General features: G+C 45.0%; 1 protein-coding gene across 1 annotated transcript in view; it reads left to right on the top strand.

Moving 5' to 3' along the window:
• Positions 1-24,281, top strand: part of HS6ST3 (heparan sulfate 6-O-sulfotransferase 3) — a 376,369-nt gene that overhangs the window by 349,175 nt on the left and 2,913 nt on the right. The gene's annotated exons all lie outside the window — the stretch shown is intronic.

The following is a 24,281-nucleotide window of genomic DNA, read 5'->3' as shown; positions in this document are numbered from 1 at the left end:
TTCATTTATATGAGCAGAAGAGAAAGAACTGCTGTTTGTAACACCCATGCTGCAAGATCCACTTTAAAGAAAACAGAACACAGATTTCTTACTGAAGTTGAGGGAACATTTTCTATGACAAGCATGGTGTCCAAGTTCTTCTTTACACTTAAGACTCAAACTGTAGAGATCTTTTGTCCTTTTTGGTGGCTTTTTGTTGCTTTGCTGTTGTTGGGTTTTGGTTGTTGTTCTTCTTGGGTTTTTCTGGTTTGTTTGTTTACTTGTTTAACTAAGCAGCATCTCTCATCAATGTTAAGGAAAAGAAGTATGAGGATGTGGATGGATTAAAGTAGCACACAGATGGCTAAAATGAGTCAGACCAAAGGTCCTTCTAGCCTAATTCCTTGTCTTCAGCAGTGGAGGTGTTCAGGGAGGACAAGAACAAGGCAAACATGTAATGGGATACTCCTGAGCATAGACTCATAGAATGGTTTAGGTTGGAAGGGCTGCCCAGGGAGGTGGTGGAGTCACCATCTCTGGAGGTGTTGAAGAAAAGCCTGGATGAGACACTTAGTGCCGTGGTCTGGTTGACTGGATAGGGCTGGGGGATAGGTTGAACTGGATGATCTTGGAGGTCTCTTCCAACCTGGTTGATTCTATGATTCAAAGATCATCTATTTCCAATGCCTCCACCGTAGGTAGGGACGCCTCCCACCCGAACAGGTCACTCAAGGCCTCATCCAACCTAGCAATATACTCACTTGGTCAAAAAATTCAAGGCTTGAAAATTCTGTCTTAGTGGAGATACCTCTCTATTTAATAGCTCTTGGTGGGTTTCTCTTCCACAAACCGGTTGAGTAGCTTCTTGAGCTCCTTTTAAATACAACATTTTTAATCCTTCTAAAGCCTTTTTGACTGGGTTTAACAGAACAAAATCCAATAGCAATGCTTTAGTGTTGTAACTGCTATAATGTCCAGCATTGAAAGTTACACTGGGATTTTCAAAAATCATTTCTGCCTCTCAGATTTGTTAAGAAAGCCTAAACTGACAGTAATGTACCTAATCTAAACTGAGCTGTTTTAGTGTCCGTGTCTCTGGGATGTAAAAATGGAACTGATCCAGTTTCAAGGATTAAAAAATCCTGCTTAAACAGAAGTCCTTAGCCCAGTAGCTTGCCAAGGGAGTGTGATGGTTTGGGTGTTGCCTGCCCCCCACACTTAAGAAATCATCCAGACTAGACTCAGCAGAGCTGGAAATTAGAATGAAGCTTTATATTTACAGTTTAGCACAACATACAAGCAGGTGTTTACAATATATACAGCTAGAGACAAATATACAAGGGAAAAGGTAATACAGAAACACAACTCCCCTCCCAGAAACCGGAGTCCCCAGGAGGGGCTTCCAACCACCCTTCCACCGTCTTTCTACCCCTCTATCTTATCCCAGACTTTGCTTTATGTTCAAGGTGAGTTGGGAGAATTGGCATGGGAGGTTAGGAAGCAGAAAAATTAGTCACACAGCAGGTTAGAGAGAGAAGGGAGGCAGCCAGAGTCAGAGAGAGCAACTCTGTTATCTATGTTTATGTTCTTGTTTTTATACATCTCAGCAAGCCTGTGAATGCAGTAGACATCACCACTGTTTCCTTTTCACAGCTTATAATCCAATTCCTCTCACTAAAATATCCCAGCTAGGCTCAAACTGTCACAGGGAATAGCACAAATGAGGGCAGCACTCTAAAAATAGCCTGTGGGAAAGCAGTCACGTACCTAAATCAATGCATCTCTGAGTGGGAGGTGCCCTCCACCTGCCCATCCTCAGCCTATATTCGTAAGTCAACTGCACAGACCCATCTGCAGGCCTAACAAGTGACAGGCACAGCTCTGCAGCTGGCAAGGGTTTTGAGTGACACCATCCCACTCCCACTCAGTTTTCCTCTGCAGCCAGCTCAATGTGCAGAGAAACATGGTGCAGGAGCAAGTGGACTTAACCCTGGCTAGGATAAAGTTAGTTTTCTTCCCTATCAGTCTAACAGTCCCTTGCACATGAAAAGGCTCTGTTCCTTCTGCAGCTCCTCCAAGCATAAAGTTATGCTAATGCACAAAGTTATGCTACTGCTCTGTGAGAACACAAATAATGACTGGAAAAAGAAGGAAAGAAATAGAGATGAGAATGAACAAAATAAACATGGTGCCAAAGAACGAGAGAGAAGGTGGATGGAAAATGCACATGCAGTAAGTGAGAAACACAGCAGTTCTCATAGCTCTGATGAATCACAACATTGTCTTCCCAATTTCAGCTTTGAGATTGTGCTCAAGGCTCACCAATCTTAAGAATTTTATCCCCAGACCCTTTGCCTCAAGGCATTTGGCTTGGAGTTTTCATTAAAATAATGCATTCAGGGTTTTTTTTAATTCAAGGTTGAGTCTCAGGGTTGTGTGTGTTTGTGTGCTGCTGGTTTGTATTCAGCTTAGCAGCCTTTTGACAATAAATGCAGGTGTGGTTTGGGATCACATAGGAGGCTTGCATTTAAGAGTGAAAAACTCTGTTGAGAAACCTGTGCATTTTCTCATTGCCTTGTTTGTTACTGGCAGCACAGCATTTCCTGCTCTCTCAAGAATATTGGGACACATTCAAGCAATTCACTTAGGGCGGAGTTATGACTGTCTTTATGAAGTTAAGGAGAAGGAGAGCCTGTACCTACCAGCTCCACAGTAAGGCAGACTGGGGTGTTTGTCAGTGAAGACTTTGGTCTGGGGAGGAATGCTGGACCTGGGGAAGTGGATTTCTGGTCTCTGAGCAACAAATCGCCAGGGGACTCTGGGGGCACTGTGCAGCTTGGTGGACACTGCCACCAGCCCTCACCTACAGGCTGTGCTGTTGGATGCTGGGACTATGGTGGAGGCACCGTCCCTGGAGGTGTTGAAGAAAAGCCTGGCTGAGGCATGTGCCATGGTCTAGTTGATTGGACAGGGCTGGGGGATAGGTTGGACTGGATGCTCTTGGAGGTCTCTTCCAACCTGGTTGATTCTATGAATGAGGAAAGTTGTCCATGCCAGCTTACCCCTCTGCCTGCAGTGGCCCAGCTGCACTGCTTAGCTTTATCTATTAGTGTTTAGGGAATAGTAATGTGACCCTTTGGCTAGTCCCCTGCAAAACCTCTGAGGATCCCTGCTGCTTTTCTGAGTGTGATTTTTTGGTAATAGATTTCTGCCTGTGCTAGTCGCTGTTCCTAGCAGTGAGAGTGGTGCTGCTGGAAACAATGTGGAACAACATCTGAAAGTCTGAAGTGAGTCATTTTCAGAGCTATGGTTTGCATGAGAATGTTTCATGCTGGTGTATTTGTTAAGGCCATGGAGCAAATTAAAGTCTTGCAAGTAACAATGGCATCCTGGTCTGTTTCAGGAACTGTGTGGCCAGTAGGACAAGGGAGGTTATTCTTCCCTTATACTCAACACTGGTCAGGCCACACCTCAAGTCCTGTGTCCAGTTCTGGGCTCTTCAGTTCAAGAGAGATGTTGAGATCCTGGAACATGTGCAGAGAAGGGCAACAAAGCTGGTGAGGGGCCTGGAACACAGCCCTGTGAGGAGAGTCTGAGGGAACTGGGGGTGTTTAGCCTGGAGAAGAGGAGGCTCAGGGGTGACCTCATTGCTGTCTACAACTACCTGAAGGGAGGCTGTAGCCAGGTGGAGGTTGGTCTCTTCTGCCAGGCAACCAGCAACAGAACAAGGGGACACAGTCTCAAGTTGTGCTGGGGGAAGTATAGGCTGGATGTTAGGAGGAAGTTGTTGCCAGAGAGAGTGATTGGCATTGGAATGGGCTGCTCAGGGAGGTGGTGGAGTCACCATTCCTGGAAGTGTTCAAGAAAAGCCTGGCTGAGGCACTTAGTGCCATGGTCTAGTTGATTGGACAGGTCTGGGTGCTAGGTTGGACTGGATAATCTTGGAAGTCTCTTTCAACCTGGTTGACTCTATGGTTCTAAAGGTCTATGTGTGTGAAATCTTCCATTCCATCTAGGCAGAGCTGTAGTTTTAGCCTGACCATCAGCAGATGCTGTCTCAAGATGGAGAGTGAAGATTCAAGTGCCAAACAGCTCTTGGTGAGACTATTGGGATATATAATTTTGTAGTGTATGGAAAAAGTTGCACTTATAAACAAAAGCATTGCCCTAGAGAAAGCCCAGTTAAAAGAAACATCTTCAAAGCAAAATGCAGGAACAGATTAGTTTGCATCTTTCCATATTTTTTGGTGGCTGTTTTTACTAGGCAGGTAGCACATAGAATCATAAAATGGTCTGGGTTGGAAGAGACTTCCAAAGGTCATCTAATCCAACTGCCTCTGCAGTAAGCAGGGACATCCTCAATCAGATCAGGCTGTCCAAAGCCTTGTCAAGCCTTTGAATGTCTCTAGGGATGGGGGCCCAGCCACCTCCCTAGGCAACTTGTTCCAGTGTTCTACCAACCTCATAGTAAAGAATTTGTTCATAACATCCAATCTAAATCTGCCCTTCTCAAGTTTGTAGCCATTTACTCTCATCCTATCACCACAGGCCTTTGTGAATAGTCTCCCTGCATCCTTCTTGTAGGCCCCCTTCAGGTACCAGAAGACTGCTGTTAGGTCTCCCTGGAGCCTTCTCTTCTCCAGGCTGAACAACCCCAGCTCCTTCAGCCTGTCCCTGTAGCAGAGGTACTCCAACCCCCAATCATTTTTGTGGCCCTCCTCTGGACCCTCTCCATCATGTCTATGTCCTTCCTATAATGAGGGTTCCACAGCTGTACACAGTACTCCAGATGAGGCCTCACCAGAGCAAAGTGGCAGAATCACTTCTCTGGATCTGCTGGTCACACATCTTTTAATGCAGCCCAGGATGTGCTTTGCCTTCTGGGCTGCAAGCACACACTGTCTGCTCATGTCCAGCTTCACATCCATCAGTGCCCTCAAGTCCTTTTCCACAGGACTGCTTTCTGTCATCTCATCCCCCAGTCTGCATTGATGGTGAGGATTGTTCTGGCCCAGCTGCAGAATCCTGCTCTTAACTCTTGTTGAATCTCATGAGGTTCACCTGGGCCCACCTCTCCAGCTTGTCTCTCTGGTGTATTGCCAGCACCACTCAGCGTGATCTCATCTTCAGTTGCTCAGACAGTTAGGATAAGATTTCTTTTTTTAATTCCCAGGTATTAACTTATGTAAAATTCTGCACTATTCAGTGCATGTATCAAAAAGGTTAACCCAGACCAAGGAGTTTACTCCATTAGATAGAAGACTGCACAGGGTTAACCCTCCTGAGGGGAGTGATCTTGAACCTCAACTCAGGTGGTCTTTACCCCTCCCCAGGGGTGGGTCTGAGCACTACCAGGTGATGGTGGTTTAGCCCATTCCCCCTTCCTGTCTAAGAGCCATAAAAGCAGGGGGAAATTGCTGTTTGGTGCTTTCCCTGCCTGCCAGAATCACTATTCCTGTTTTTCTGCTGCTCTTTGTCTTTCCATGTGGCCATCATCCCCACGAGGTGGATGAAATCCCCTTGCCATCAAATCTGGTTGTATGTTTACATATTTTGTACCTTGTTTTTTCCCTTCCCTATTTTTTTACAACTTCCCTACCTTGTATACCTTGTTTTTATTGTTAATCTTCTCTTCTTTTAACGTCCAAATCGCAGTGAGATCACTTATTTGGGTCTGCATGCCTTTCCTTTCTCTCCATCTAATTATTTTTCTTTGGGGAAAGAAGGGGGAAGGGCATCCTATAAATTGTTATTGGTTCTATCAACTAAATATGAGTCTCTGGGAAATTTAAATTAGAACTTAGTCCAAGACATTGGAATACATAGAAAAAATGTTAATGAAATGACACTTTAACCTTTATTTTGCTTTCCTGCTTGCATCACTGCTGGATTGTGTTGACAGTAATATTCTGTTTGAAAATGACAGCTATTTGTAGAGTCTACACAGGAACCTTGATGAATGTTTCTTATTCAAATGTTTGTGTTGCTTAGGATACACATCAGCAACTTTGCTCCTTGTTAATGCAGAAATATCTTCTGCAGCACTGTTATCATCCCATTTCCTGTAGAGTGAGATAACTTTGTGACCTGGAAAGTGCTCTTTGAAAGGAAAGGAAGAAACCTCAGCTTGCTGTGCTAGTTTGAGGCTAGCTAGAATGTTTTGGTGAGAAGAACTAGATCATAGGCTGTGAAAGGAATGCAATGGTGGTGTCTACTGTCCCTCAGAGTCTTGCTGAACAAGAAATGAAAACTTTAGATAACACTCTTGCCATTTTCTCTCACTCTCTGGCTGGGCTGCTGACTGAGCTGCACCTCTCTAACACACCCTCTGCTCACCTTTTCTTCTTAACCTCTTGGCTGAACCTCTATTCTTCCTTAGGGCTGGGGTAAGGTTGAGAGGGGCAGTCTACCTGGCTAATCCATCTGCTTCCTAACCCCCCTGGCCAATCCTCCAAACTCACCTTGAACGTAAGGCAAAGTCTGGGGTAAGGTAGAGAGGTGGGAAGAAGGTGGAAGTGTGGTTGAGAGCCCCTCCTGGGGACTCAGGTTTCTGGGAGTGCTGTTGGGTTTCTGTATTACCTTTTACCTTGTATATTACTGTATATAGTGTAAATATCTGCTTGTATATTGTGCTAGCTGTAAGTAAATAGCTTCATTTATATTCCCAGAGCTGGCTGAGCCTAGTCTGGCTGATTTCTAAAGTGGGGGGGCAGGGAACACCTAAACCATCACACTTGCAAAGACAAAGTTTCTTGCTGCTTTCCCTAGAGCTCAGGCTCATTTTCAGAGGGGTTTTGTCTCTGCTGCTTGAGTTCCCGTTCAGTGTCTGCACAGGTGTTTGTTAGTTTCCATGAGAGGTGCATTTGAAAATGTATCCTGCACACTGTTCCCCTGGCCTTTAGTTCAGAAAGATGCTAGATCATGTCGAGTCTCAATGTCAAATAGCTCTGTGGGGAAAGACTGGAAAGCTTGACCTGTTTGCGTATGTGAGGGTGTGCGGCAGCAGGCAGCTGCACGAAGCTAAGAGCAGAAAGGTTGTTTTGCAATAATAAAAGTGCAGCAGTGATAGCCTGGAATTCAATAAGAGAAATTCTTCTTGATTTTGCAAGGGAGGAAAAAAAGGAAGAAAAGAGGATCCATCAGCTCAGAGTCTGTGGCTAGGTTTTAATAAGGGCTGGATGGCTTCGTGGCCCCTAACAGCATTTATATATAAATGAGTTGAGATAATAAGGCTAATCAAATGTCATGCTTCAAGTAGTCAGTTCATAGCCTGAAGGGATTGGAAAGTGGTTTTCCTCTACTGTTACAGATATGCTTCATTGATTAGGATTTGTGCATTCTGGAGGAGGGTTGCAGAGCCAAAGGCGTTCCCAATGGAGAAGAGGAGGCTCTGAGCTGACCTTATTGTGGCTTTCCAGTATCTGAAGGGGGCCTGCAAAAAAGCTGGGGAGGGACTTTTTAGGCCATCAGGGAATGACAGGACTGGGGGGAATGGAGCAAAGCTGGAGGTGGGGAGGTTCAGACTGGACATGAGGAGGAAGTTGTTCAGCATGAGAGTGGTGAGAGGCTGGAATGGGTTGCCCAGGGAGGTGGTTGAGGCCCCATCCCTGGAGGTGTTTAAGACCAGGCTGGATGAGGCTGTGGGCAGCCTGCTCTAGGGTAGGGTGTCCCTGCCCATGGCAGGGGGGTTGGAAATAGCTGATCCTTGTGGTCCCTTCCAACCTTGACCGATTCTATGATTCTGTGACTCACTGCAGCCAGTAATTTGTACAGAGTCCCATCAGCACCTTGGACATTTTATTTTACCTGACATCAGGTAAACATGACCACATCACCTGGCAGCCATGCTGAGTGATCATGAAAACTTTGCTTAAAGTTTGCACTGCAGATCAAGGTGCAGAGACTTGCTGGAATGAGGTAGCAGATTGGTGGGGTTGTGCTGAATCAGCAAAGCTGAATTCACATAATCACTTGCTTTTTCCAGAAAGGTGAAGAATCCCTCATAAAAGCTGGAGCCTAGAAGCCTAGGCTTCTTATTTCAACTTACTGCCTTCTTTCTCAGAGAACAGCATCTACAGCTGACACTGGTACAGTGCAGTGTAGAAACTAGCATGTGCAACACAGACTTGCTTCATTAAGGTTTGAGATCAGAAGAAGATGGTCCAACTTGTGTCAGGTATTCCAAGATCAAAAGGATGGTAAATAACAGACTAGATCTGGACCCCTCAGATCAAGAGAGATGTTGAGGTACTGGAATGTATCCAGAGAAAGGTGATGAAACTGGTGAGGGGGCTGGAACACAAACCCTATGAGGAGAGGCTGAGGGAGCTGGGGGTGTTCAGTCTGGAGAAGAGGAGGCTCAGACAAGACCTTCTTGCTCTCTACAACTACCTGAAAGGAGGTTGTAGCCAGACACCCAGTGACAGAACAAGAAGACACAATCTCAGACTGCACCAGGGCAGGTTTAGGCTGGACATTAGAGAGAAATTCTTCATGGAAAGAGTGATTGCCATTGGAATAGGCTGCCTGGGGAGGTGGTGGAGCCATCATTCCTGGAGGTGTTTAAAAGGAGGCTGGGTGAGGCACTTAGTGCCATGATTTAGTCAATTAGAAGTAATAGCTCCAAGTGCCAGGTGCTGCACTTTGGCCACAACAACCCCATGCAGAGATACAGGCTGGGGTCAGAGTGGCTGGAGAGCAGCCAAACAGAGAGGGATCTGGGGGTGCTGATTGATACCCACCTGAACATGAGCCAGCAGTGTGCCCAGGTGGCCAAGAGAGCCAGTGGCATCCTGGCCTGCATCAGGAATGGTGTGGCCAGCAGGAGCAGGGAGGTCATTCTGCCCCTGTACTCTGCACTGGTTAGACCACACCTTGAGTACTGTGTTCAGTTCTGGGCCCCCCAGTTTAGGAGGGACATTGAGATGCTTGAGCGTGTCCAGAGAAGGGCAACGAGGCTGGGGAGAGGCCTTGAGCACAGCCCTACGAGGAGAGGCTGAGGGAGCTGGGATTGGTTAGCCTGGAGAAGAGGAGGCTCAGGGGTGACCTTATTGCTGTCTACAACTACCTGAGGGGTGGTTGTGGCCAGGAGGAGGTTGCTCTCTTCTCTCAGGTGGCCAGCACCAGAACGAGAGGACACAGCCTCAGGCTGCACCAGGGGAGATTTAGGCTGGAGGTGAGGAGAAAGTTCTTCACTGAGAGAGTCATTGGACACTGGAATGGGCTGCCCGGGGAGGTGGTGGAGTCGCCGTCCCTGGAGCTGTTCAAGGCAGGATTGGACATGGCACTTGGTGCCATGGTCTAGCCTTGAGCTCTGTGGTAAAGGGTTGGACTTGATGATCTGTGAGGTCTCTTCCAACCTTGGTGATACTGTGATACTGAGATCTCTCTCTGTGTGTAAAAGATCTCATTTTGTCTGGTTGTTGCAAGTACATAAACTTGGGGGAGGGGGAACATCTATCCAAGTCCTCTGTGTGCCAGACATAGAATCATAGAATCGCGCAGGTTGGAAGAGACCTCCAAGATCATCCAGTCCAACCTAGCACCCAGCCCTGTCCACCTATGTAATGGAAATTAGACTTTTTTAAAAAAAAAAAAAAAATCCCTTTCAAATTACAGGTTTCCTTGTACAAAATTCTATCATAAAATAAATTCTAGAAGGCAAACAACTTTTTTTTTTTTCCTAAAGCACCATGGTGTCTGACACCGAAAACTTTACAACAGACTTTTGGGAAGCTCATTAAGCTTTCGTAAGATTTGAGGAGGATAAGAGGGCCCCCTTGTGGAGGTTATGTTTATATATAGATAATGTCACAGTATTACTGAATGTTAGGGGTTGGAAGGCACCTCGAAAGATCACCTAGTCCAACCTCCCCCGCCTGAGCAGCATCGCCTAGAGTAGGTCATACAGAAACACATCCAGGTGGGTTTTGAATATGTCCAGAGATGAAGACTCCACAACCTCTCAGGGCAACCTGTTCCAGTGCCCTTTCAGCCTCACAGTGGAAAAGTTTTTTTCCTAATGTTTAGATGGAACTGCCCATGCTCCAGCTTGTACTCATTGCCCCTTTTCCTATCTTTGGGCATCGCTGCAAAGAGCCTGGCTCCATCCTCCTGACATTTGCTCCTCACATATTTATATAACATTAATGAGGTCACCCTTCAGTTGCCTTCAATCTATAGAATCAACCAGGTTGGAAGAGACCTCCAAGATCAGCCAGTCCAAAATATCACCCAGCCCTAGCCAGTCAACTAGACCATGGCACTAAGTGCCTCAGCCAGGCTTTTCTTGAACACCTCCAAGGACAGTGACTCCATCACCTCCCTGGGCAGCCCATTCCAATGCCAATCACTCTCTCTGGGAAGAACTTCCTCCTAACATCCAGCCTAGACCTCCCCTGGCACAACTTGAGACTGTGTCCCCATAGAATCATAGAATCAACCAGGTTGGAAGAGACCTCCAAGATCATCCAGTCCAACCTATCACCCAGACCTATCCAGTCAACTAGACCATGGCACCGAGTGCCTTATCCAGTCTTTTCTTGAACACCTCCAGGGATGATGCGGTTGCCTGGCAGAAGAGACCAGCCCCCACCTGGCTACAGCCTCCCTACAGGTAATTGTAGCCAGCAGAGCCTCCTCTTCTCCAGGTTAAAGAGTCCCAGCTCCCTCAGCTTGTCCTTATAAAGGAGATGTTCCACTCCCTTGATCATCTTTGTGGCTGTGCACTGAACTCTTTCAAGCAATTTCCTGTCCTTCTTGAACTGAAAGGCCCAGAACTGAACACAGTATTCCATATATAATAACCAAAATAAAACATTTTTTATATATGATTTATATAAAAGTGATTTATATATGATTTGCCTTTAAGAAGCCTTAATAAGAATCATGTTTTTATTTTTGCACAAAAAAAATATATGGCCTCACCAGGGCAGAGTAGAGGGGAAGGAGAATATATTCACATGTGTATTCTAAATGGACATGGAAAGAAATATTGGGTCAGTAGACAGGGCAGTCAGCAATTTTGCTTGTACCTTTGACTTTATTATTCACATAGCAAAGATTTCAGGGCTTGCTGAGATCCTGTCAAGAATTTTAGTGGAAATGAAATGTGCAGTGTAAAGTGGGAAGTCAGTCATCTGTCTTAGAGGTATTCAGGGGAGGTTTAAATTGGATATTGGGGAAAAAAATTCTTTACTGAAAGAGTGGTCAAGCGTTGGAACAGGCTGCTCAGAAAGATGATGGAGTCACTGTCCCTGGAGGTGGTCAACAAATGTGTGGACGTGGCACTTAGGGATGTGGTTTCATGGCTGTGATGGTCATAGGTTGTTGGCTGAACTGAATGACCTTAGAGGTCTCCTTCAGCTGAAACGGTTCTGTGATACAACTGAAATATCCCATCATCTGCTACTTAATGTCTTATAGGAAAAACTGTATGGTTACTTCACAAGAGGAAGAATGTTTGGAGAAACAAAGTTAGCATTTTTTTTCTTACAGCTGAACAGTTTCATAGAATCACAGAATCAATCAGAGTTGGAAGGGACCACGAGGATCATCTAGTTCCAACCCCCCTGCCACGGGCAGGGACACCCTAACTTAGATCAAGCTAGTCAGAGCTTCATCCAGCCTGGCCTTAAATACCTCCAGGGGTGGGGTCTCAACCACCTCCCTGGTCAGCCCATTTTCCTTAGCTTTTGTGAAGTGTTCCAAGGAATAAATAGGGAGGACCACTCTTACAATGTTTTTGTTAGTGGAATCACCTGAAATTCTTCTTCTCACTTGCTCCCTGGGATAGGACAAGGAGCAATGAGTGTAAGTTGCAGCACAGGAGGTTCTGCCTCAACACAAGGGGGAACTTCTTTACTGTAAGGGTCACAGGGTACTGGCACAGGCTCCCCAGAGAGGTTGTGGAGTTTCCTTCTCTGGAGACTTTCAAGGCCTGTCTGGATGTGTTCCTCTGTGATCTGTGTTAGATAGCATTGTCCTGCTCTGGCAGGGGGGTTGGACTGGATGATGTCCTTGGGTCCCTTCCAAGCCCTGACATCCTGTGATCCTGTGATATCCATATTACCATATTGCTTACCTTACAGGAGGCAGATCTCAAAAGTTAAGAGCAAAGCTAGGTGCCTTGGGAACTCAGCATGCAGGACAAGAGAATGGTTGCGCCGCCTAGGTTTTGTGATGATCATTTATAATTTATGGCCATTATGCTTGATGTCAGAATTAATAAAGACTTGAGGCAAAGCTCAGAGAGAGTAAATTGATGTGCTTTCAAAGGGATTTCAATTACTGGGCCTTTTTATTGTTAATTACTTTATTAATTGAGAGGAATTACTGTACTGATTCAAACTGCATTGCAGTGAAGAAGCCCATAGAAGGTTCATCCAAAATTTGGAAGAGTGTGTCTGCAGATGAGCTACTGGAAATCAGAGACAGCTTGGTTAGGGAGGGAACCTTGGGACAAACCACTTGTGGGACAAACTGGTTTCCAGAGAAGCCAGCTGTTGAAGAGCACTGCTGATGCCTATACTGCTTGCCTTACCTAGACAGAGCATCAAAGAGAATAGCAACAGCTCCTTCAAAAACAATGAAATAAACATTGCAGCTGAATTTAGCATAAGTATTTTTGCTCTGTTTCAGACCTAGTAAAATCTGACTAAAGAAATATAAATGTCAGAAGATTTAAGAGTCTGGCTACCTTTTATTTGTCTGTTAAGGACCCTTTGATGGGTAAAGTTCCACTTCAATCAGGTGTATTCTTACAGGCATCCAGGGCTCTGGTGATAACAGACCTCTCAGAATTCTGCATGACAGCATGTAGGGTTTTTTCTTTGTAACCATGACAAAGGCCTTATGTTGCTCAGCTTACTGAATAGGCAGGAGTTGTGCATCCCCATCTCTTTGCATGAGAGTTGGAGGAGTGCTCAGTTGTCCAGGCAATAAGCACCAATGCATGTTCACACACCATTCATGACACGGTGCAATGTTTTCATCATGTGTGTGCTTGACAGGACGAGCAAATTCTTATTCTTTGATTTATTATTGCAGGTTTTATTTAGATTTCTTTCAGCAAGGCTCTTGCTACTTCACTCCTTTCAGCAATTTAAAGACCATTTAGAACAACTGAGTTTGATGTAATTTAGGCAAGAAACAGAAGCCTCTGGAGGGAACTTTTAGATTTGTGTTTCATCAATAAATGATTTAAAATTTTTTATCCAGGTTGTCTGATGGAAAGTGGCAGATTTGATTTTTCTATCAGATCTCTGAATCTGAACATTTCTATTCCAGACCTCTTTGCTCTCAGATAAATTGTCATTTCCCCATCTCAGCTGTTCCCTGGGTTCTCACACATGACAAAGCTGGGGCCACTGTTGTCAGCCTTTAGGCTGAGATATGTATATACACAACATCTGCCTCTGGTAGGAGAAGGGGAATTCACCTTCAATAAAGTATTTTATGTAGTAGCATCTGCAAAGTTACCCAGGGCAGAAAACATGAGGCTCAGCATAAGAATTATCTGGTGAACAAGAAGCTGGTACAAAAATGGGATATGCTGAAAGAGAAATTTCATTCCAAGGGAAGAGTTTGCATGGCAGGGTTTTGGTAGCAGGAGGGCTACAGAGGTGGCTTCTGTGAGAAGCCACTGGAAGCTTACCCTGAGTCAATATCAGCTGACTCCAAGATGAATGCATGGCTGGTGAAGGCTGAGCCCATGCCTGGTGATGATGTGCCTCCATGGTAACGTATTTAAGAAGAATGGGAACAAAGGCACAATGGAAACTTCAGCTGGAGAGAGAATTGAAAATACGTGAAAGAAAACCCTGCTGAGACCAAGGTCAGTGAAGGAGTGGGAGGCAGTGCTCCGAGCACCAGAGAGATTGCCCTGCACCTGATGGTGAAGAACATAATGAGGCATGGTGAGCCCAAGGACCCCATGCCAGAGCAAGCAGATAAACCCAAAGAAGGCTGTGACCCTATGGAAGCCTGCACTGGAGCAGGATCCAGGCTGGATCTGTGGACCCATGGAGAGAGAGGAGCCCTGGTTTGACCTCAACCTCCATTCCCCTGTGCTGCTTGCAGGGATGAGGTAGAGAATTTAGGAGTAAAATTAAGCCTGAGAGAGAGGGAGGGGTGGGATGAAGGTGTTTCAAGATCTTATTTTATTTCTCATTATCCTAATCTGATTTGATTGGTAATATATTAAACTAATTTCCCCAAGTCAGATCTGGTTTACCCATGATGTTAATTGCTGAGTGATCTCTGCCTGCCCTTACCTCAACCCACGAGCTATTCTTTGTGACTTTTTTTTCTCTCCTGTCCAGCTGAGAAGGGGAGTGACAGAGCAGCTTTGGTGGGTACCTGGCATCCAGCCAGGGTCAACCCTCCAAACTTATTAATGTATTTCCTCAGGACTGGTCTTAGCTCTGATTCTATTTCACATTTTCATTAGTGATGTTGGCACAGAAAGCTGAAGTATGTTAATGGAATTTGCTTCACGACCTTGAGGATTTCAGTAGAAGACGTGGAATGAAGTTTGGTAGTGCAGAGTGCAAGATCAAGCATTGGAGGCCTGCAGAAACAGATGTCCTCTATCAGCTGAATGCTTGTCAGCTGAAGCAGGAGCAGAAAGGCCTCTACCTATTTGCCAGTAATACAGTGAATATGAGTTTCCAGAGTTGCACAGCCCCGTTGAAAAAGGAATGTGATGTGAGGCTATGCCAGAACTTGCCCTGCCAGCAGACATCAGGAAGTACAGGGCACTTGTGGGGCCCCATATGAAATTTGCCCAGTTCTAATCACATACAGTGCAATGTGAGGTTGTGCAAGCTCAAATGCCAGGAAGGACTACTTGGATAGTGAAATACCAGAACCAATCTCAGCAGCCTTCAGCATGTCTCAGTGAGACTCCTATCAAAAGTTAGCAGCTGTTGGAAGACTCGGTGTGGTTCTTAGTAAAGTGATCTAAGCATGGCCAAAAGGGGTTGGGGAGCTGCAGCATGGTTGCTTCTGGCTTGTCTTATCAGAAAAGACAGTAGCCACTAGCTCAGCTGTGTAAAATGAAAGCCAGTGTGAGTGATCTCTGACTTATGTGCCATTTCTTCTTGTCTGATGTTCCATTTATAAATCCTCTGGATGTATTTGCAGTGCTTAACTTCAGAACAGCTGGGTGTAAGTACACCAGGAACAGGTTTATTCTGGGACTGCAGCCCATGTTCTTAACCATAAGAAGCAACCTTCACAAACTCTTTCCAACGGAGCAGTAGCATAAGAATGGGCTGCCCAGGGAGGTGGTGGAGTCACTGAGCCTGGAGGTGTTCAAGCAAAGCCTGGCTGAGGCACTCAGTGCCATGGTCTAGTTGACTGGATAGGGCTGGGTGCTAGTTTGGACTGGATGATCTTGGAGGTCTCTTCCAATCTGGTTGATTCTATGAGAAGGATATTTCAGAAGGGGCTATGTAGGCTGCTTTATGAAGGGCTTAATAGAGTGCTGTTTTCTATGCTGGCAGGGAAGAGCACTTTCAAGGCTCTGAGAGCCTCCTTTTGTTAAATAAATCATCACACAGTGTTTTCTGGATAGCCAAGCATCCTTAACTCCCACTACTATTTATTTTCTTCACTGGCATTGAGTCTGAGTTTGTCTATAGGCTTAAATATGAGATTAAATGCCCATGTTTGAAAAGTTTTGCCTAAATCTGAAATGCAACAAATGGGAGAAACAAACTTCAGCTCTAAAAGCACACACATATTCATATGCCACTTGTGTCCATTTCCTAAAATACTGGGATTAAAACCATGGATGGCTACAGCCTTTCATTGGCCTAGTAGCTGTTCAAGATCTAGACTTGGTACCTGTGAATAGAATTAATTTCTTCAGGGACATGTAGTTCCTGCACTGTCCTCTCCAATTTCTAGAGAGTATATTGAATAAAGTAGCACTGAAATAAATATTCATGAGGTTGCTCAATAATTCAGGGTGTGCTAATTCAGAGTGTTATAGCCCCAGTTAAAATTATGTACAAAAGACCCCAGTCTCATGACAGGCAAAGCACATTCCCTGTACAATGCCTGAGGGCAGCCAGGAAAGAACAAGGGAGAAGAGAGATGGTCTCATTGGCCAGCTGGCTCTGGTTTGATCTGTTTTGGCAAAGGAATGTAGATTTGTAGAGAGGTGATCGTGCCTCTGTACTCAGCACTGGTGAGGCCATACCTAACCTCGAATACTGTGTTCAGTTCTGGGCACCTCACTACAAGAAGGACATTGAAGTGCTGGAACGTGTCCAGAGAAGTGCAACAAGGCTTGTGATGAGCCTGGAGCACATGGGCTGTGAAGAGCATCGGAAGAAGCTGAGGTGGATCAGTCTGGAGAGGAGGAGGCTGAGGGGAGACCTCATCACTCTCTATAATTACCTGAAGGGAGGTTGGAGCAAGGAGGGGAGCATCCTTTTCCCTTTGATTGGATAGGGCTGGGTGCTAGGTTGGACTGGATAATCTTGGAGGTCTTTCCCAACATGGTTGATTCTATGATTCTTTGGTGTCAAGCTACAGGACTAGAGGAAATGTTTTCAAGCTGTGCCAAGGGAGGCTTAGGCTGGATATTAAGAAACATTTCTTCACAGAGAGGGTTACCAAATGTTGGGATGGTCTGCCCAGAGCAGTGCTGGAGTAAACATCCCTGGAGGTGTTTAATCAGCCTGTGGACCTGGCACTTGGGGACATGGTTTAGTGTCGATCCTTCAGTGCTGGGTTGAGGGTTGGACTGGATGATCTTGGAGGTCTCTTCTAACCAGATGTGTTCTGTGAATTGGTGATGACAGACTGTGCACTGTCATGCAGAATCACAGAGCCTCTGAGGCTTTAGGGACCTCGGGAGGTCTCTAGACCAAGTCCCTGCTCAGAGCAGGGTCACCACTAAGCACAGATGGGATTGCTCAAGGCTCTGTTGAGTTTTCAAAAACCTCCAAGGATGGGCAGTTGTTGAAAGCTGATGGAGAACAGGAGTGGTGTCTGATCAGATGAAAGCCAATGTTACTCCAGTCTTCAGAAAGGCAAGCAGGAGGCCCCAGGAAATCATGGGCCAGTCAGCCTCACCTCCAACCCTGGGAAGGAGATGAAACAGCTCATTCTGGAGGCGTGGTAGTTTAGAGCTAACACTCTAAGCATCCTGAATTGTAAAAAAGAAATAGGAACTTTCTGGGTGTTTTTTTTTAATAGGAATTAAATAAAATAGAGGATTGGTTATAGAAGAAAAGCAATAGATAAGTCTCTATAATTTCATTCATTTGCTGGTCTAGCATTTGATCTGTGGCACTAACTGTTCTTCTTCCTCTGCCGCTTCCTGCCTCCTCCTCTTCTTGTCCCCATGTTGGCTGATCTTGCATGGCTACGCTAACCTTGGCTCAGTAGACAACAGCTGGAGCCTGGTTTTCTCTCTGCTGGGAGAAGGAAGTGGCTGTTAGCCCCTCTTGGTCATCTGGGGCAGGGGGGATCTCTCTGTTACTTCTAAATTTTAAATCATTTTGAATACCTGGAAATATCTTTTCACAGAATATGCCAGGTTGGAAATGACCTCTAGGATCATCGAGTCCAACCTATCACCTATTCCTTCTAATTCACTAAACCATTGCCTCACTGACCCATTGCTCCTTAATCCCCACCTAACATCTTAGATATTGGAAATTATTCCTTAAAATCTACATCCTCACACGTTAATGTTCTCCTATGCCAAGAGAAGAAGTCTCAGTGCTCCTAGATTCCTTCTGCAGCAGTAGGTCATGAGGCTCACTAATGACTTTGAAGGGCATGTGAATAGGTGATAGATAGAAAATGTGATTATTGTTTTAACAGTTAGTAATTGTATTTTAAGAGTACAAAATCACAGGTTCTAACTCCAAAAGCCCTGCACCCTTAAGGCTTCCTCCTTAGTGTCCAACCTTCTTGGACTTCCTAGGCCTTCAGGACTGCCTCCCAAGGGACTCTGCTGACCAGTCTCCAAAACAGATTAAAGTCCACCTGACAGAAGTCCAAGGTGGCAGTTGTGCTGACCCTTTTCTTCACTCCTCCAACAACTGAGAATCTATCATTTTGTGATCTCTGTGCCCAAGATAGGTCTCAACTGTTGAATCACTCACAAGTCCTCTGTTCGCAAAGAGCAGGTCCAGCAGGGTGCCTTGCCTAGCTGACTCCCTGACCAACTGTGTGCCTCCGATTCCTTCTCTGCAGGATTGCTCCCAATCTCTTCATTCCTCCAGCCTGTATTGATACCAGGGCTGCCCCAACCCAGATGCAGGAGCTTGCACTTGACCTTGTTAAACCTCAGGAGTCTCACACAGGTCCACTTCTCAAGCTTATCCATTTTCCTCCAGATGGCATCCCAGCCCTCAGGTGTCTCAACTGCATCACTCAGCTCGGTGCACTCTCATGCTGTTACTGCCTCTGAAAGCTTGGACTTCAGGATAGAACTGGGAAGCATAAGGCTTCAGTTCATGTAATGCAGATCCTTCCTAGCTTTTGTCTTTCCACAGCCTCTGTTGTTTGCAGAAGTGTGCTGCCCATCTTTCTTTTACTTGGTATTTCAGACCTTTCCTCAGGAGCATGCTCACTTCCAGGATCAAAGCTGCTAACTTCTTGTCTCAACTTAAATCATAAACTCAACCAGGGCTTTTGTCTTCCCTGCTGCCAGGAAGAACCAGAATGTGGATGGGCTTATGATACCCCTGGCTTTGTCAGTTGTTTTGGTTCTTCTTTCCTCTGCCTATTAGTGTCTTCCAAAATATTCTGCAGTGATTCTTCTCCACCTCAAATATTCTTCCATCTTTGCATCAGCTTCTCTGAGTGCGCTGCTCTCCTTTTTATGAAGCTCATCTCTCTCTGCACATAAGGTCCTGCCTAATGTTTTGAAGGAAGAGGCAATAGCTTATTTTTCCTCCTCTCTGACCTTCTGAGTGCTGCAGTGAGCTCTCTGTATGAGAATGGGAGCAACAGAAAAGCTGCCATTCATCCTTCTGGCCCAGGAGGCCCTACAGTTTTTGTTCCTGATGTACAGTTATCCTTTGCATATTTAGTAAAACTGCCTCAGTTGGGGTATCTGTTCCATGGTGATAGAAGAGGCAGAATACCCTGGTTAGGGATCACCTCTGCTAACTCTGCCTCAGTTGGGGTATCTGTTCCATGGTGATAGAAGAGGCAGAATACCCTGGTTAGGGATCACCTCTGCTAACTCTGCCTCAGTTGGGGTATCTGTTCCATGGTGATAGAGGAGGCAGAATACCCTGGTTTGGGATCTCCTCTGCTAACTCTGCCTCAGTTGGGGTATCTGTTCCATGGTGATAGAAGAGGCAGAATACCCTGGTTAGGGATCACCTCTGCTAACTCTGCCTCAGTTGGGGTATCTGTTCCATGGTGATAGAGGAGGCAGAATACCCTGGTTTGGGATCTCCTCTGCTAACTCTGCCTCAGTTGGGGTATCTGTTCCATGGTGATAGAGGAGGCAGAATACCCTGGTTTGGGATCTCCTCTGCTAACAGCGCAGTCTGCTCCTCTCAAATTAATTTCTAAAGCAGAGCAATGCTACTGAAGGATTAACATAAGATTAGAGTATTTATATTAAAATACCTTGTAATGTGAAATAAATACATGTTCATAGGTTATAACCACAAGCTCATTTTAGCTTTCTATTAATTAAGGCTTTTCTTTGCCTAATGTATATGAAGAGACAGGACTGCATGTGAGTGGGGGTAGAGCCTTCTGAATTCACAAGTGCTTTGTAATTCTACTGTTAACAGTAGTGTGCAGCCTACACTTCACAGTGCTGTTTGTCTGGGCCCTTTCATAAATCATCAGACCCTAGTCCTGACCATCAGAGCACTTAGTATCTGTCCAAAAGATCATCTGTCCCATAATGGCAACTTCAGTAACCCATTAATATCAGTGCATTATGTTCAAAAGATTATTCAATCATAGCATCACAGAATCTTGGGGGTTGAAAGGGCCCCAAGGAGATCATTGAGTCCAGTCCCCCTTGCCAGAGCAAGACAATACTATCTAACACAGATCACAGAGGAACACATCCAGACAGGCCTTGAAAGTCTCCAGGGAAAGAGACTCCACAACCTCTCTGGGGAGCCTCTTTCAGTGCTCTGTGACCCTTACAGTAAAAAAGTTCCCCCTTGTGTTGAGATGGAACCTCTTGTGCTGCGACTTACACCCGTTGCTCCTTATCCTATCCCAGGGAGCAAGTGAGCAGAGCCTGTCTCCCACTCTTGGCCAGCCCTCAGATACTTACAAACGTTTATCAAATGTCCTCTAAGTCTTCTTTTTTCCAGACTACAAAGTCCCAAGTCTCTCAGCCTCTCCTCAAGCCATGCCCTCCAGCCCCCTACACATCCTCGATGATGATGGAGACGAGATGATAGTGTAGAGTTCAGCATGAGCCATCCCAAGCCCTTACTCTGAGCACCCTTGGAATTTGGTTGTTATTCTGGGGAAGTTGCATGAATTTTCCTTTCAGGAGGAGCTAATACCATGACCAGTAGGCTGGTGTTTGAAATGTAGTCTAAAGTGTTTGTACATGCCTGTGAGTTTGTATGGAGAGTCACAAGATACATTGGCAAATACACACCATGCTTTTGCTATGATTTTTCTTTCACTGGCAACTACAGATTACAGTGTAAACTTGTACACATGCATGCTGCTATAGACACAGATGATAGTGATTTGGGTATAGATACAGATTAGATCTAATTGGTATGTTTTTTATTGGTTTGGAATGTTTTGTGTAAAACATCTCCTCACTGCCATACCAGTGTATTCTGCTTGGCTAGCCTTTAAGCACCGAGATTGTCTGTGACAGCAGTTTGAGTAATCGATGATGGGAGTCCATTGAAATGAAACCAATAAGTCTGTGATGAGTTTGCTTTGTCAGACAGGGTAACAGAAGCTATTACTTAATTCCTTACTGACTATTCCCCACAGTGGGTAGCAAGGGAGTTTAACGTAGCCATGTAAGCACATGCATGAGTGACACAAGGGTGTCATTTACATGGACAAGAACAAGTGCATGCCCGCTCTCAGAGTGGCTCAGGCATGTTCAATATAGAGCCATCCTAATACTCTTTTACTGAACAGTGAAGGAAAGGAACACTGAAGGCCACCCCCAACTTTATATTTTTATGAACTGCTTCTTGTCTTATTATGAGCTGACTCCTCAACCATTCATAGTGTGATTGAACACCATGTGTTAGGCACTGAGAGCTCTAAAGTGCTACTGTGTTTAATCCATAAATGTCAACATCTGAAAACAATACTTTTAATATTTTCCAGCTGAAACAAATGGATTTTCACCAAGATTATTATTCTAGAGACATGACATTCTTTTCCCTCAGAGAATAATTTGTGCCACGACTGCTGTGCAGCATCCCCCAGTCCCCTGTGTAGTGTTGTAACAGTGTCGTTTGCACAATGCCCAGAATCAAATGGAAGAAAGCTTAAGGTCTTCCAAAGCCAGACTAGTTAAAAGGGAGATGGAGAGTCATGCACAGAAGTTTAAACAGGAGGTTGTAAATTGTGGGCACAGCGGGGATGGTTGAGCTCTTAGTTCTTAGTGTCTCAGGAACTAAATGTGTATCAGGCTGCTGCTAAAGGTTGTCTGCCAGATGAAGAAGCCATTCAGTGGATAACGCAGGAAAGCGACGCTCTGAAAGATGCACAAACCAGAAGCAAATTAATCAGGATAATGGAAACAGATGCAGAAGTCACATGGAGGAGCAGCAACAGAGTGGCAGAAAGTTTCTCCCCCAGTCTGCATAAGGGAAGCTGCAGATGTTGTGCAGAGATGTGCTGTTCTCATCTCCCTGCGTTTGCTTCACACTCCTGCTTATTGCACATCAAACACATTTACAGAGCCAGGCATGGAGCGGAAATGATTGATGCAAAGGAGGTGTTTTTATTAATTGTTGTTGCTGTGAGTCATAGCTGACTGGCACTGCTAGAAGTGGGTGAGGGAAGACAGAACTGTTATTAGACATATCAATAATTGTCAAGAGCAACTTTCAAACCTATCTGTTACCACATATCAACATCCAAAGTTATCCAAAGAGGGGAGGCGCAGCAATACAAGGACTAAGTCAGTACCGCAGCTCTGTCAATGTAAATGTTGGTAACTGCCTTTGAATCTTTGTTTATTTTGATTTCCCCTTCCTTGGAACTTCAATCATTTTTTTCTGTCACAAACCATCAGTGCCTGCTGGATGCTGCAAGAACAGTATGTTAACACTCAGAACTAATGAGTGAGAGCTTGGGCTGCTTTATCTGCATGACATTAGTGAAAGGTGTCCACTTTTCATCCTGTTAGTTGGAATGCAGTTCTTAATATGCTCTCATACATGCAGGGTAGAGCTAAGAGGAGATGAATGTCAAGTCTGAGAAGGCTGTGCTTAAAGACAGTGCATTTCACAGTGGAGGTGTGCTGCAGAGCACACAGGAGGATTTCTGGTCCTTCCTGCTCTCCAGGATTAGCAAAGAAGGATTTTAGAAAGATCTATCTATAGATGGTTGCGCAATCACAGTATCACAGTATCACCAAGGTTGGAAGAGACCTCACAGATCATCAAGTCCAACCCTTTACCACAGAGCTCAAGGCTAGACCATGGCACCAAGTGCCACGTCCAATCCTGCCTTGAACAGCTCCAGGGACGGCGACTCCACCACCTCTCCGGGCAGCCCATTCCAGTGTAAGTAACTGAAGTGGATCAAAGTAGCTGTAAAGCAGTTTGATCATCTGGCAGCAGCCAGAATACCCAAGTGCCAAATGGTTTCAGAAATATCATCCTTTCAAGTGTCATCTCATTCTAACAGAAATCACGGCTTCCAATGCAAGTTAGGAAGAAGTTCCCAGAGAGAGTGATTTCCCATTGGAATGGGCTGCCCAGGGAGGTGGTGGAGGCACCGTCCCTGGAGGTGTTCAAGAAAAGCCTGGCTGAGGCACTTAGTGCCATGGTCTAGTTGACTGGATAGGGCTGGGGGATAGGTTGGCCTGGCTGCTCTTGGAGGTCTCTTCCAAACTGGTTGATTCTATGAATAATGAAAATGCATCATGATGCATCCTATTTTATACCCTTCTATCTGTAACCTTTCTGCTGTGAAAGAATTCTTGAAACAGCTGATTACATCAGTTCAAGAACTGACCCTGCCAGGAGAACATAGTGTGTACTTTCACCTCATAACCTTATTCCAGGAAATATGTTATAGATCCTGTAGGTGAGGAACTCGGACTGAGTAAGGATGAAGCATTCAGCCCTCTTTCCTTTTGCTTTGTCTGCGCTGAGGATGGCATCCATGCTTTTAGGAATATGTGGAGAAAGACCTATTTTTGCAACAACATGAGGTTTATGGAGAAGTTATGGGGAATCTTTAGGAGCTGAAAATGAGTCTTATCTGGAAAATAAAGGTAATTGTGTTGGAGATTGTTCCCAATTCTGAGCTTTTTCATTTAACTGGAGTTAGTTCTTGTAGGAGCTGGGCCTCACAAAGTGTTGATTTGTTTACAGAGTAACTTGTTTTCAGCAAGCTTGCCTCCTGTTTACTTGCTTCATCTTTCTCTAGGCTGAAGAAAGAGGACTGAGAGCAGACTTTTATTAAAAAATCTTATGACTCATGATTTATTAATGCATTGTCTGCAGTCAGATGAGTCATGCAAACTCACAAGCCTATTTTTATACCAGGCCGTGTGTTAATTTTAGTCATGCATCTTCTGCTGCTTATTCTAGCTGTCAGAAATATATAACTATGTTGATTTTCCATTGTCTTTATGCTATCACTCTGCAATTCAGGTGAGTCGTTATTCAATAAACCATGTCTCAGTAAGAAAACTCAACCTGTGAAATTCTACTTGAGGAGTCCTCAGTTGCAGTCCATTTCAGATTGCTGTAAATAGATGTACAAACCGAGTTCACGAGCTAAAGGATGAGCTGACAATGTGCATTCTGGAGTTATTTGCTCCATTTAAAATCAGTCATTTTTGCTGCCTCTTTTGTATTCTTGACAGGTGAGGCTGAAGAATTATAATTTTTGTATCAACAAATGCTTTTGTACTGCATGGGTGTAACTAATTTCAATCAAGCACTGGTCTAAAATTAAGTCAGGTGAATGGATTTGGGGTGTCTCATTATCTTCCCACCAACCCATTTAATAATGGGGTTCTTCTTAAGTAGTTGGCTCATGCCAGTCTTCCACATAGTGTTATTTTTAGCACTTGCAACACCCACGTAAAATTGCTCATACTTCTCTTATATTCTGACCAAACACTA

This window comes from Pogoniulus pusillus, chromosome 5 (genome assembly GCF_015220805.1).
Source record: "Pogoniulus pusillus isolate bPogPus1 chromosome 5, bPogPus1.pri, whole genome shotgun sequence".
NCBI lineage: Eukaryota > Metazoa > Chordata > Aves > Piciformes > Lybiidae > Pogoniulus > Pogoniulus pusillus.
This window is presented reverse-complemented; position numbering and strand designations above follow the sequence as displayed.